The sequence below is a fragment of the Capsicum annuum genome, unplaced genomic scaffold (assembly GCF_002878395.1).
Source record: "Capsicum annuum cultivar UCD-10X-F1 unplaced genomic scaffold, UCD10Xv1.1 ctg82325, whole genome shotgun sequence".
Classification (NCBI taxonomy): domain Eukaryota; kingdom Viridiplantae; phylum Streptophyta; class Magnoliopsida; order Solanales; family Solanaceae; genus Capsicum; species Capsicum annuum.
In genome coordinates, this window is record NW_025893110.1 from 593294 (window position 1) to 603950 (window position 10657).

The window sequence follows — 10657 nt, forward strand, 5'->3', positions numbered from 1 at the left end:
AGATATTTAATTGAGATATATTTCTCTTGTCATGGTCTGAAGCAGGGCTTGACCGATATGGGTATTTCAAGTCCACCGAGGACCGGAGACCACCCCCTTCGCCTAGTCAACCAGAGCAAAATATAATATAATAACAAAATTCCAATTGTAAAATAATATAGATAAGTATAATTGAAAAGAAATCTAAGAATTCAACAGCCACTTCCCTTCCCACAGTAATATCCACAAAGCCTCTAGAGAACCGAATACCAATATTAGTTGGGACATACTCTAGATAATATCCAAAAATAAGTCCAAAGAAAAGAGTCAATAACATAAAGAAACCCAAAACATGAAATGTGATCTTCTGAAGTATGGAAGCTCACCACTTCAATCTTACTCACGAGCTATCACATGATCACTTAATCATAATGCATGAAAAGTAGAAGTATGGCCAGTCCCTACATCACGTGGGGATACAATGTTTGAATATGGCTAGTGGTTGGAGCGTTAGAATGTAATCTAGGGATAAAGGATAAAATAATGCCATGATCCATAACAAAGAAACCATTAAAAACAATGTATAACATCATATGGAATACATACACATATATTTCATTTACCTAGAAAGGAAATAGGGCTTAGCATAAACTTTAAAATATTAACCTGGACTGTGTAGCTTGACCATCCAAAAACAGCACCCATGTGCAATATGGGTTCATCTCCCCATGCTGAAAGGGCTCGTATTAGCCACATGAAATGAAGAAACCAAATGGAAAGATATAGACAACAAGGAAACTAGACACCCAAAAACATATATAAAGTGTGACTCATGCACACTACCATCAAGACAAATCCTTACGTAGACAAATGTGAGTTTCCGATATCAATCTCCCCGGGAAATCCACCTTCGTGACATAGCTACACAACCCTCTTTAATCCTATATTAAAATATTTAACACATAAACCAACCATTATATTAAGGATTCAACCATTACGACATCATTAAGTGGTATCGTCATATGAACTAAAGCTTTTAAGCAAATGTCATTACGCCATTACCTTGGGGATCCTTGTACCCAAGACTCCATTATTAAAATCAACTTGGGGGATTCCATTATACCCCACAACATTTTAAAAACCATACTAAACTATTTTTCCATTTATACAATGCATTTTTTTAAAAGAAAATGGCCAAACCAAATGATAATCATATTCAAAAATAAATTATGCATGTGGTTCGAGGTTATTATAAATTTCCTTACCAAAACTAAATATTTGGGGAATCTATTATACCCCTAAATTCATTCACCATTTCCATGAACCCCAATGAGTGTAAAACCAACAATTCGTGCAAAATAAATCAATATAAACCATGGAAAAAAATTCAGCAATCTATATCTGAAACCATCAAACCGTAGTTAAAAACTCAACATAAAAACTATAAATATTAAACCAATTTTCACATCATTAATAAAATACATCTATAGGGAGAAAGGTACATCCCTTAGACACACCATGATTTGTGAGAAATTGAGAACATTGAACCCAGAAGATGAACGTATGATAATACTTATATTTTCTTGGGGTTTTGAGTTTGAGAGTGAAATAATAGCTTTTGTGTCATAAAAACTACTGGAAATAGGTTCATATAGTGTTTAAAGTTCGTTCATAGGTGAAAAGACCCCAATACCCCTCATCATAAGTAAATAAATCTAAAAACTACCTAAATTTAAAGAATCGACATGGAACGATGCTTATCATTGACATTATCCTCTGTGACATATTGATATCATAGACCCTCCCTGGTTCCACACAAAAAGTCTCAGAACCTTTTGCTCGAGTGTTTGATTGAGGTAAAACTGAATGCGTTGAAAGAGGAAACAGTTATCTATAATTTGATGGGTCTTAAGCACAAAAATTTCATATATTCCAGAAGTAATACACGTTCAAATTTGACACTTGTAGAATTGAATTCCAAAATAAGATTGAATCAAAAGTTCATAACTCCACTTCACTCTTAACTGTTTTCTATGAAGATGTTTCTCCTCAAAAACACATTAAACACTAGGTAATGATCATGAAACTTACATTTATATAGAAATAATTAGATTTGAGTTTATACACGTATGAATAACAGTTCAAATTCTAGCTCAAAATGTGGGATGTTAAACCTATCCACTATTTGGCTACTACTATTACCTCAATCGAGAGAGATTCCGACAGTTTATACACTATTATGATGATTTAGTCCAAATTATACCTTGGGTAATGGATTTACTGACCTACACTCTTTTAGTCACGGTTCTAGCCTATGTATTTATATATATACGTGTATATATATGTATATATATGTATGCATACATATATATATATATTGTACTAGATGGAGTAGATATTTGATGATGATTGTTATGCAGGTCATATACAGGTACTCTTGAACCCCCTACGGACCCCTTTGCCCGTGGTTCATCATGCTAGAGAAGAATGTCATTGTAGTTTTTACCTTTGCAAGCCATCGAGAAGGAGGGGATGTATACACTAGGTTACCTTATGGTACTTCTATAGATAATTATATTATCGGTTCACTTTGCATTCATCCTTGCATCTGCATTTCCTATCACTATTATGTGCCTATATATATAAGCCTTGTGGGGGTTGCATAGGTATAGGTGACGAATACTGCTTGGGGTATATTATTTGTGTTGATTGGACCTTTTGGGTTATGGGTCCTAGTTTAGGTATTATTTTTTTCGAATAGAGGGTTACTGTATTAGGTTATTATTATGATGAGTTCATGATAGGTTTATTATGGAACTGAACCTGCTCATACTTGATCGGTAGATAGCATTATCAATTTTGTCCAACTTATGGAGTGATTCCTCATACTTATGAAGAATTAAGATCCCTTTTCTATTATTGAGAATTAATCTCTCATATGCTCTTAAAAGAGGCGAGCCATATACTTCTCCAAGAAAACATCAATGAACTGAGTCCATATTAATGAATAAGATCTAGATTGCATGGAATCAAGATAACCCTCCCCTATGCCAATGTCTAGATTCAATGTCCAACTAAAAAAGTAGTGTAATCAACCCACAAGACTCAATTAGGGCTTAATTACGGAGCCAATCCTTACAAAAAATAAAAAACCTATATACATCCTTCCACGGATCCTCTCTAAATCTGGGTGAAGTCAATTTGAGGAATCTACCAAACATCTCCTACGCCTCAACAGGCAGAGTTCATTGGGCGGCTACCTGTTGAGTAACTCCTGGAACTAAAGGAACCTAAACTCTTAGAGCTGCAACTACAGGGTATGCCCCTACATATATACCTCTCTAATGTATAGACTAAGCACTATCAGATAGTGCACCACCAATCAAATCATTAAATTATACCAAGGTATCTCTAAGCAATAAAGAAGAAATAAATAACAATGGATCCTGGGCTGCCCCTTGGCCCATCAATGGCTGGGTTGAGGAACCTATGGTGTGGGAGAAATAACTGGAATTGGTATTGGCTCCATACATAGAACCCTAGCTGGGATTATAGCTCTTGTCTAACCTCTACCCCTAGGTCGGCCACGACCTCTAACAAGAGCCATAGCAAAAAACATAGGGTCTAATGTGTGTTTTAGGAACCAAATCAAACTCAATGCATGAAATGATAAAGAAAGTAAGTTCTCTGCAGAAGGTTATATAGCCTCCCAAAGATAAGAAACGATTATCATTATTGAATTTCTTATTACACTACTAGGAACTTGCTATTGTATCAACAATACTAGTGAACTTAGCTATAATATCAATTTATCATCAACCAATTTCACTAGTGAGGATGGTACCTACTTTCCATGTGTAGGTAAGCCAAACTAGTATAAATTGACAAGTAATGGGATAATTGGTGGAAGTTATAATAAATACCAAAATTTAGCAAACAAATATTTTGTAGGTGATAAAATATAAGTTCGATAACATACATAGAGATAAGAAAGAGAAAATAGCAAAAGAGTATCCCACGAACTAGTTAGGTCCGTACAAGATACACTAATCAAAAGAGCAAGGGTACTAATAGTTTCAATACATAGATAGTCCTTGTCCATAATAGTAAAAGAAGAGAGATTTATCTCTTGATCCAAAATCTCACCCTATCTCAAAAATCTTACTATACATTGGATAGAACATTAACGACAATAACTAGTACTCCTATTTGCAACAAAAAAAGATGCAAAAATATAGTATGGGTACAAAGACAATAGGTACTCAGTAGGCATCATTGACCTACTGATCTAAATATAATAAATACATACTAAGATGGCAGAATGCAAACTAAATTTAGGGATAAAAAGAAATCCCAAAAATAATGCTCCAGCTGAAAATAATGAATAACAAGGTAGATAATATCAAAGAGAATTCAAGTTAACTAGTCCCCCATAAGCCTAGAAGGCTCAAGTTAGAAGAAATAAACCAATCAATCCCCCATAAGCTGGATCGATGTAATCAAATGAGAAATACCAAGAATAATAATTCTAAAGTCACCAACCACTAAAGCCATATAATTAAAATCTTTCATACCATAAACACTAGACTCATACTGAATCCTTAATATAATATGTAAAACATAAATAGAAGAGTCGAATCAAAACTTAGTATCATATGTGCCGAACTTTAACCAGGAATTTATTATTATAAAAGAATAACAATTGTTAGGCTAGAATAAGTCTTCAATGTAAATACAGGCAACCAAGTCTAGTCAAGAATTGTAAAGCTTTGTAAATCATCACATGGTCCAAGAATAAATATAAAATAACGAATGAAATCCTCCTAGATCTACTAGGAGCTAATTCGTATATTTGACCTTAAAGAGAGCCGGTGAGGTCGTATACTAAAATCTTAAATTTCATAATAAGATGATTTCTACCCCAAAACTAGATTAATACTTCAAATTTTTACTACTAGGCATTAAATAAGTCTTAAGGAAACAATTTAACTCAACGGAAAGAGGAGTGGGTCTATTAGAATGGGTCAATTCTACGTAAAATAGCTCTCTAACAAGCTATACATTCAAAATTTTCACTGAACATGCAACAAAACAGTAAATTCAAACTCAAATCTATCATAGTACTATACAAACACCATAATAAATCTCAATCTATGAGGAAAGTAAGCCTGGATTACATGGATGCCAACAAATTCCTGAGAAAGTACACTAATTTTGAGATTTTCCCTTCTAAGAAGCTTCCACATGATGCCACTCTATCAAAATAATGATCTATACATTGATACATGAATAATGATACACATATTGCATATAAATGCTTCAAATAAAAAATTGAGCTAAATCCCATAAATGGCCTACTTGTGGAATGTAATGCCTCAAGATCCCATCCCGAGACATCACACGGTGCTTATGACCATGAAGGACCATAACTTAAACCTTTTCTGATATCTGTACCTATACACTAATTAATATCTGAAAATAAATGCGGAAACTGGCCATAAGGTTCAACACATCTATACATACTCAAAACTGAAAACTGAATACTAATACATCTGTCTGAAAAGCCTCTAAACTCTTTGAACTGTAGAGTTGATGGGACATGTCCCCTACTAACTCTGTCAACTGGAAATAACAAAATCTGATACAATAATAGTAAACTAAAACTCGTCCTCAAAAGAAAAGAACTCACTTCTATGACTATTATTGCTGATTGGGACTGAACTGCTGAGGAAACTTTGGGTCCTGTGCCTCTGAACCTATGGTGCCAAATAAAACACCATAGCACAAATACGTTAGTGCATGGATGTACTGAGTATGTAGATGAGGTAAGGCAAAATGCAAAGGCTCATGCATTTATAATATCTAAACCGAATGATCATGAAAATGTCGCACGACATCACATACAGGAATGCACAGACCATAATTACAATCATCACAACTCTAAATACTGAAACCGGATAACACTTTACTGTAGACTGAACTCACTACTGAAACTGAGATACTGAATCATTGACTAATCTTATACTGATAACAGAGGATCTGAATACACTTACATCAAGGACTGAATTTTGTGCTTTACTGCTTTTGACTGAAAAGATTAGAGATTAACCTCTGTAATGGATGATTTCAGAAACTATTATCAATGATATGAAATATGAATATAACTGAATTTGACAATAAGGATACTCAATAGAATCTGAGACTGTGAATCAAGCCTACCTGGTGGCATATCTCTGAATATGATCTCAAATAACTGTATATGAGACCAAGCCTATCTGATGGATGGTCCATGAATCAATAGTATCTGAGTTCCCTATAGGGGATATTCTCCGCTTATTCCACTATTTCTACACCCAAATATAATGAACACATCACATAGAAAACAACATAAGGAAGATTCATCTAAATATCACATGGACTCCACATACAAGGGTCAAAGCTCATAAATCTTATAAACAAACAAGAATCAAAACTCAATATCAGTTGGAACATCAATATCAACTCACATGAATTATTAAAAACTCATAAATATAAAAACATTGAGTTTTAGAAAAGGGTACTTGAGATTCTTGGATGAAAGGGACCTAAGAATCAACATCTACGTAACTTAGGAAACTCTTTTCTTGAAAGCCTTTGGAAAATTTCTTGATTTCTCTTGACCTTTGTTGAAAAAGAAGTGAGGATTTTATTTTCTTTTGAACACCCTAGTTCTTGGTGGAAGAAAAGAAAATAAGGCTAAAATCCCTTAGCTAGGTATGTATAGAGGTTGGGGATAAAGGAAAAGACCAAAAAGTCCTTGGAATTAAACTGAAAATTCCCCGATTTTACATGCTGGCATGACGTGCCATAATCGCTCCAGTTCAGTAGAATTTGGACAATTGGGAAACTGCATAACGGCACGACGCGGTGGAAATTGCGTTGCCATCTTGATTGTGAATTGGAACTATACCGCGACACGGTGGAATCACAGAGTTTTATTGGAATTTGACAATTGCCATTTTGGCTGGCTTCGCAACACGCAAAGGTGTCAGGTGGCACACTGTCTCACTATAATGGCTCTAACTCTTCACCCGAGTATCCGATTTGGGCGAGTTTGGTATTGATGGAAAGCTTATTCAATGCTCTACATGACAAAATTAGGGAAATTCCACATGATTCAAAGTATTTCATACTTGGGAAGACACTTTTAAAAATTTTGGACTCAAATTTCCACTTGACTTTATACGCTCTAAGGCTCAGACTGGAAGAGGACTTTGCGGGGTATTAGATGGAATTATAACCTTGAAACTACCAAAGTATCCTCTAAGTGAAGGGATCATTTACCCTAAAAAATGTGTAAATTTGAGCGCTATTAAAGCCTCTAATCAACCCACATAGGATCCGAGAATTTTAGTTTAACGTGGAGAATTCAATAAGAAATTAAATGAAACTGGTGATAATCCTTGATCAAATAATGTTCCACTATGTCTCTATCTTACCCTGAACACCCACATATTGATCCTCTCATTCTCTTATCACTCTAGGTATTTAATAGAACTTTTGACTTGTAAAATAGAAGAAAAGACATGTATGAAAGTTGTATATTCTACCAGTTTCCCTTTATTGTGATGAAGGGACTTCATTACAAATACAATAGTCAACCTGGATTACCCTTCACTAACATGGAGACAAACCTGCAATCACGATAGCTAATGAACTTAGCCTTACAAATTTGTCCAAGTTCATCGTGATCATGATAGATATTTAACTTGGACTTCACAAACATAGCCAAGGGCCTAAAAAACGTGAAGTCCATTTTTGTCCTGCAGTAGCTAAATCTCGCACCAACAAACTTGGCATTTTCCACGTCTCCGATTGGAACCTTGAGATTTTTTTAAATTCTCGTGAATGCAAATGAGTTATGCTACCATACTAAATTCAACATTCCAAACTCAACTACTCCATCAAAATTTCCATTCAAGGTCATTCAGTGAATTGTTTATCTCACACCTATTCCATTTTAACCAAAATCACCCAATAGTAAAAAATGAGTATAGAAGACTTTGGACCCAAAGCAAAGGTTCCTAGCTAAAAAATGTTATTCCTGAGGTGATGGAACAATCAAATTTTGAATATGAGGCCGTGAACATGATCTTTAGGCAGATACCCAATCCTTAAAAGAAAAATCTATTAAGAAGAAAATTGATTCTAAAAATCAAAGGTATTGTTCGGTAACAAAATTGTCAGCCCCAACAATTCATAAGTGAGTTAGGGTGGCTATAGGAAAGCTATAAATGGTTAAATAATATAATATTAAAGAAAATTTCCTAGAGGGTCATTATACCATCTGACATTTTACAACATCAAGTACGCATACCGAACTATGTAAGAAATACAAACAAACAATAAACCTCTAGCCTACTAACCTCAAAGATAGACTTAAATCATCAAATATAAGTTCGTTCACCTACTTTATCAAAGATATTTAATAGCATCACCTATCTATCATGAAGAAAGTTCCCTCACAAAAACAAATAGTCCACACACTTAAATTAATAAATTGAATATGATTTAAGGACTTAACATCAAATAGAAACTCTCACGCTTAGAAAGATAATTCAAATGTGTGCCCAAAGAGCCATAGGCTTTCCCATTGTTTACTTCTCTACTAATTATGCATTGTCGACTAGAATCAAATAGGACTTTAAGAAGTTGTATTGTTGGCTAGGGGATGGGTTGTAAAACTATATAATATTGACTTACACTTCCCTAAGAATTTTGCACTTTTAAATTTAATCATCCATTATTTTCTTCACTTAATTTTTAGTTCTGTCTTCAACAATTATTTCTAGTATTCTCCTCTTATCAATAATGTTTCACTATTTTTCACATAATTTTCTCTTTTTTCATATCACACCCTTTTAAAGAGGGCCTTTTTATTACTTTATTGCTATCATTGGTTAGGTTTACTAGTCAATCATGCTTTCTCTTTAGATTTAACAATTCTAAACGGACTATGCTACAATGCTCAAGGAATCAATGTGCAAAAACTTGGGATTTAATAACAATATCAAGGCTAAACTTTAGACTACAAAACAAAAGGTTACAAAATCAAAGAGTGTATTTTTGGATGCAAACAAATAATATACCATAGCTTAGAGAAAGGTTTAAATAAAACTTTGGTGGTTTACTACCTGACTATCACTGCAGTGATAGGAGTGTTGCTCCAATAACTTCTTTGTAGCAGTAGGCTTGTTGTTGAAGAAATTGGTCGATAGGCTTTGCCTAAATTTGAAAATTTAGCCCAAATACATTGAAGCCATGGATATTCTACTATGAAAACTATTTCCAATTGGGTTCCAAATGTATTTTTAGTCAATCTATTTTCTGAGATGATTTTTAACATAATGACTTAAGGATTCATTATAATAGGTGCCAATTTACCCAGCGTTTGTCCCTGAAAATGTGTTAAAATTAGTTGGCAGAGATTTTAGCATATGTAAACTATTACAAATTTAACGTGACCTCCTACCTGTATTAGTTAATTGGATAACACCTTACCGAGTCGCTATCTTAAAATTTAATGCTAAGTTAATTTTTCATCCCAATTATGTTATTTATGCATTTATCATCATATTAAAATAGAAATTAGGATTGAATGTTGAATTATTTAATTGGTTTTGGTGTAAATTTTAATAATATGAATTTTTGCCCTTTCGAATGTATTCATGTAGCATACTAGTTTATTTTATATTATCCATTCTCCTACAACATTTAGAAATATGGTTTACAATGTTCATGGCAGTATTTGAGCTTGAAATGGTTAAAAGATGAGGATTTATCTTCCTCATGGATTTCAACCTATTTTGTTATGTATTAGGTTTTACTCACTCCTAATTTATTATAAAAAAAGTTCAATAGAAATCTACAAGACCCGATTTACATCTAGAACCCTAAATTTTGAAGAAAATTTTGGAATCTATCACTAGAGAGGATTGGGACTATTTCGGGATGATGGCATCGCTTCTTTGATTGATTCTCACTACTGTGATGTTTCTATTGAAATGGTTGATTGCTACAGCAACATTGTTGTATTGACAAATGTTGGAAGAGGCAAGGTAGCACTATCAAAGTGCATGATAGGAAAGCAGCGGAATAATACCCAAGTCTAAACTTTTTATTTCAATTTGAACCACGAGGAGATAATAAAACCCAAGAAAAATGAGCAATTGGCAACAAATAAATCAACCATACGAATATGACAACACAAGAATAACAAGACACAAAATTTACGTGGAAAACCCTTTTGTGTGAAGAGTTAAAAACCATAGTACTAAACCTCCACTATAATCACCAAGATTACAATATTGTTCTACAAAATTGGCCACAAAACAAGTGAAAAATAATGACCAACAGCGCAACAAGATAGCACCAAAAGTAGAGATTATAAAGAAGCACAAATACCCAAAATGTAGCTTCTATTCGGGAATGATAAACAAGAGCTAAACTATACCAAATCCAAATTCGTCTATTTCTAATCAAATATTTAGATAGGAGAAATAAGTTGTCCAAAAATCAGCAAAATAGGACAAGAAACAAAGCAAAAACCTCAATTTGAAGTTGACTATTATGGCTGAAATTGGGGTGTAGAAGTCTGCACATTTTCTCTCTTTTGTGGGTGATAAACTCTCTTTGTGGA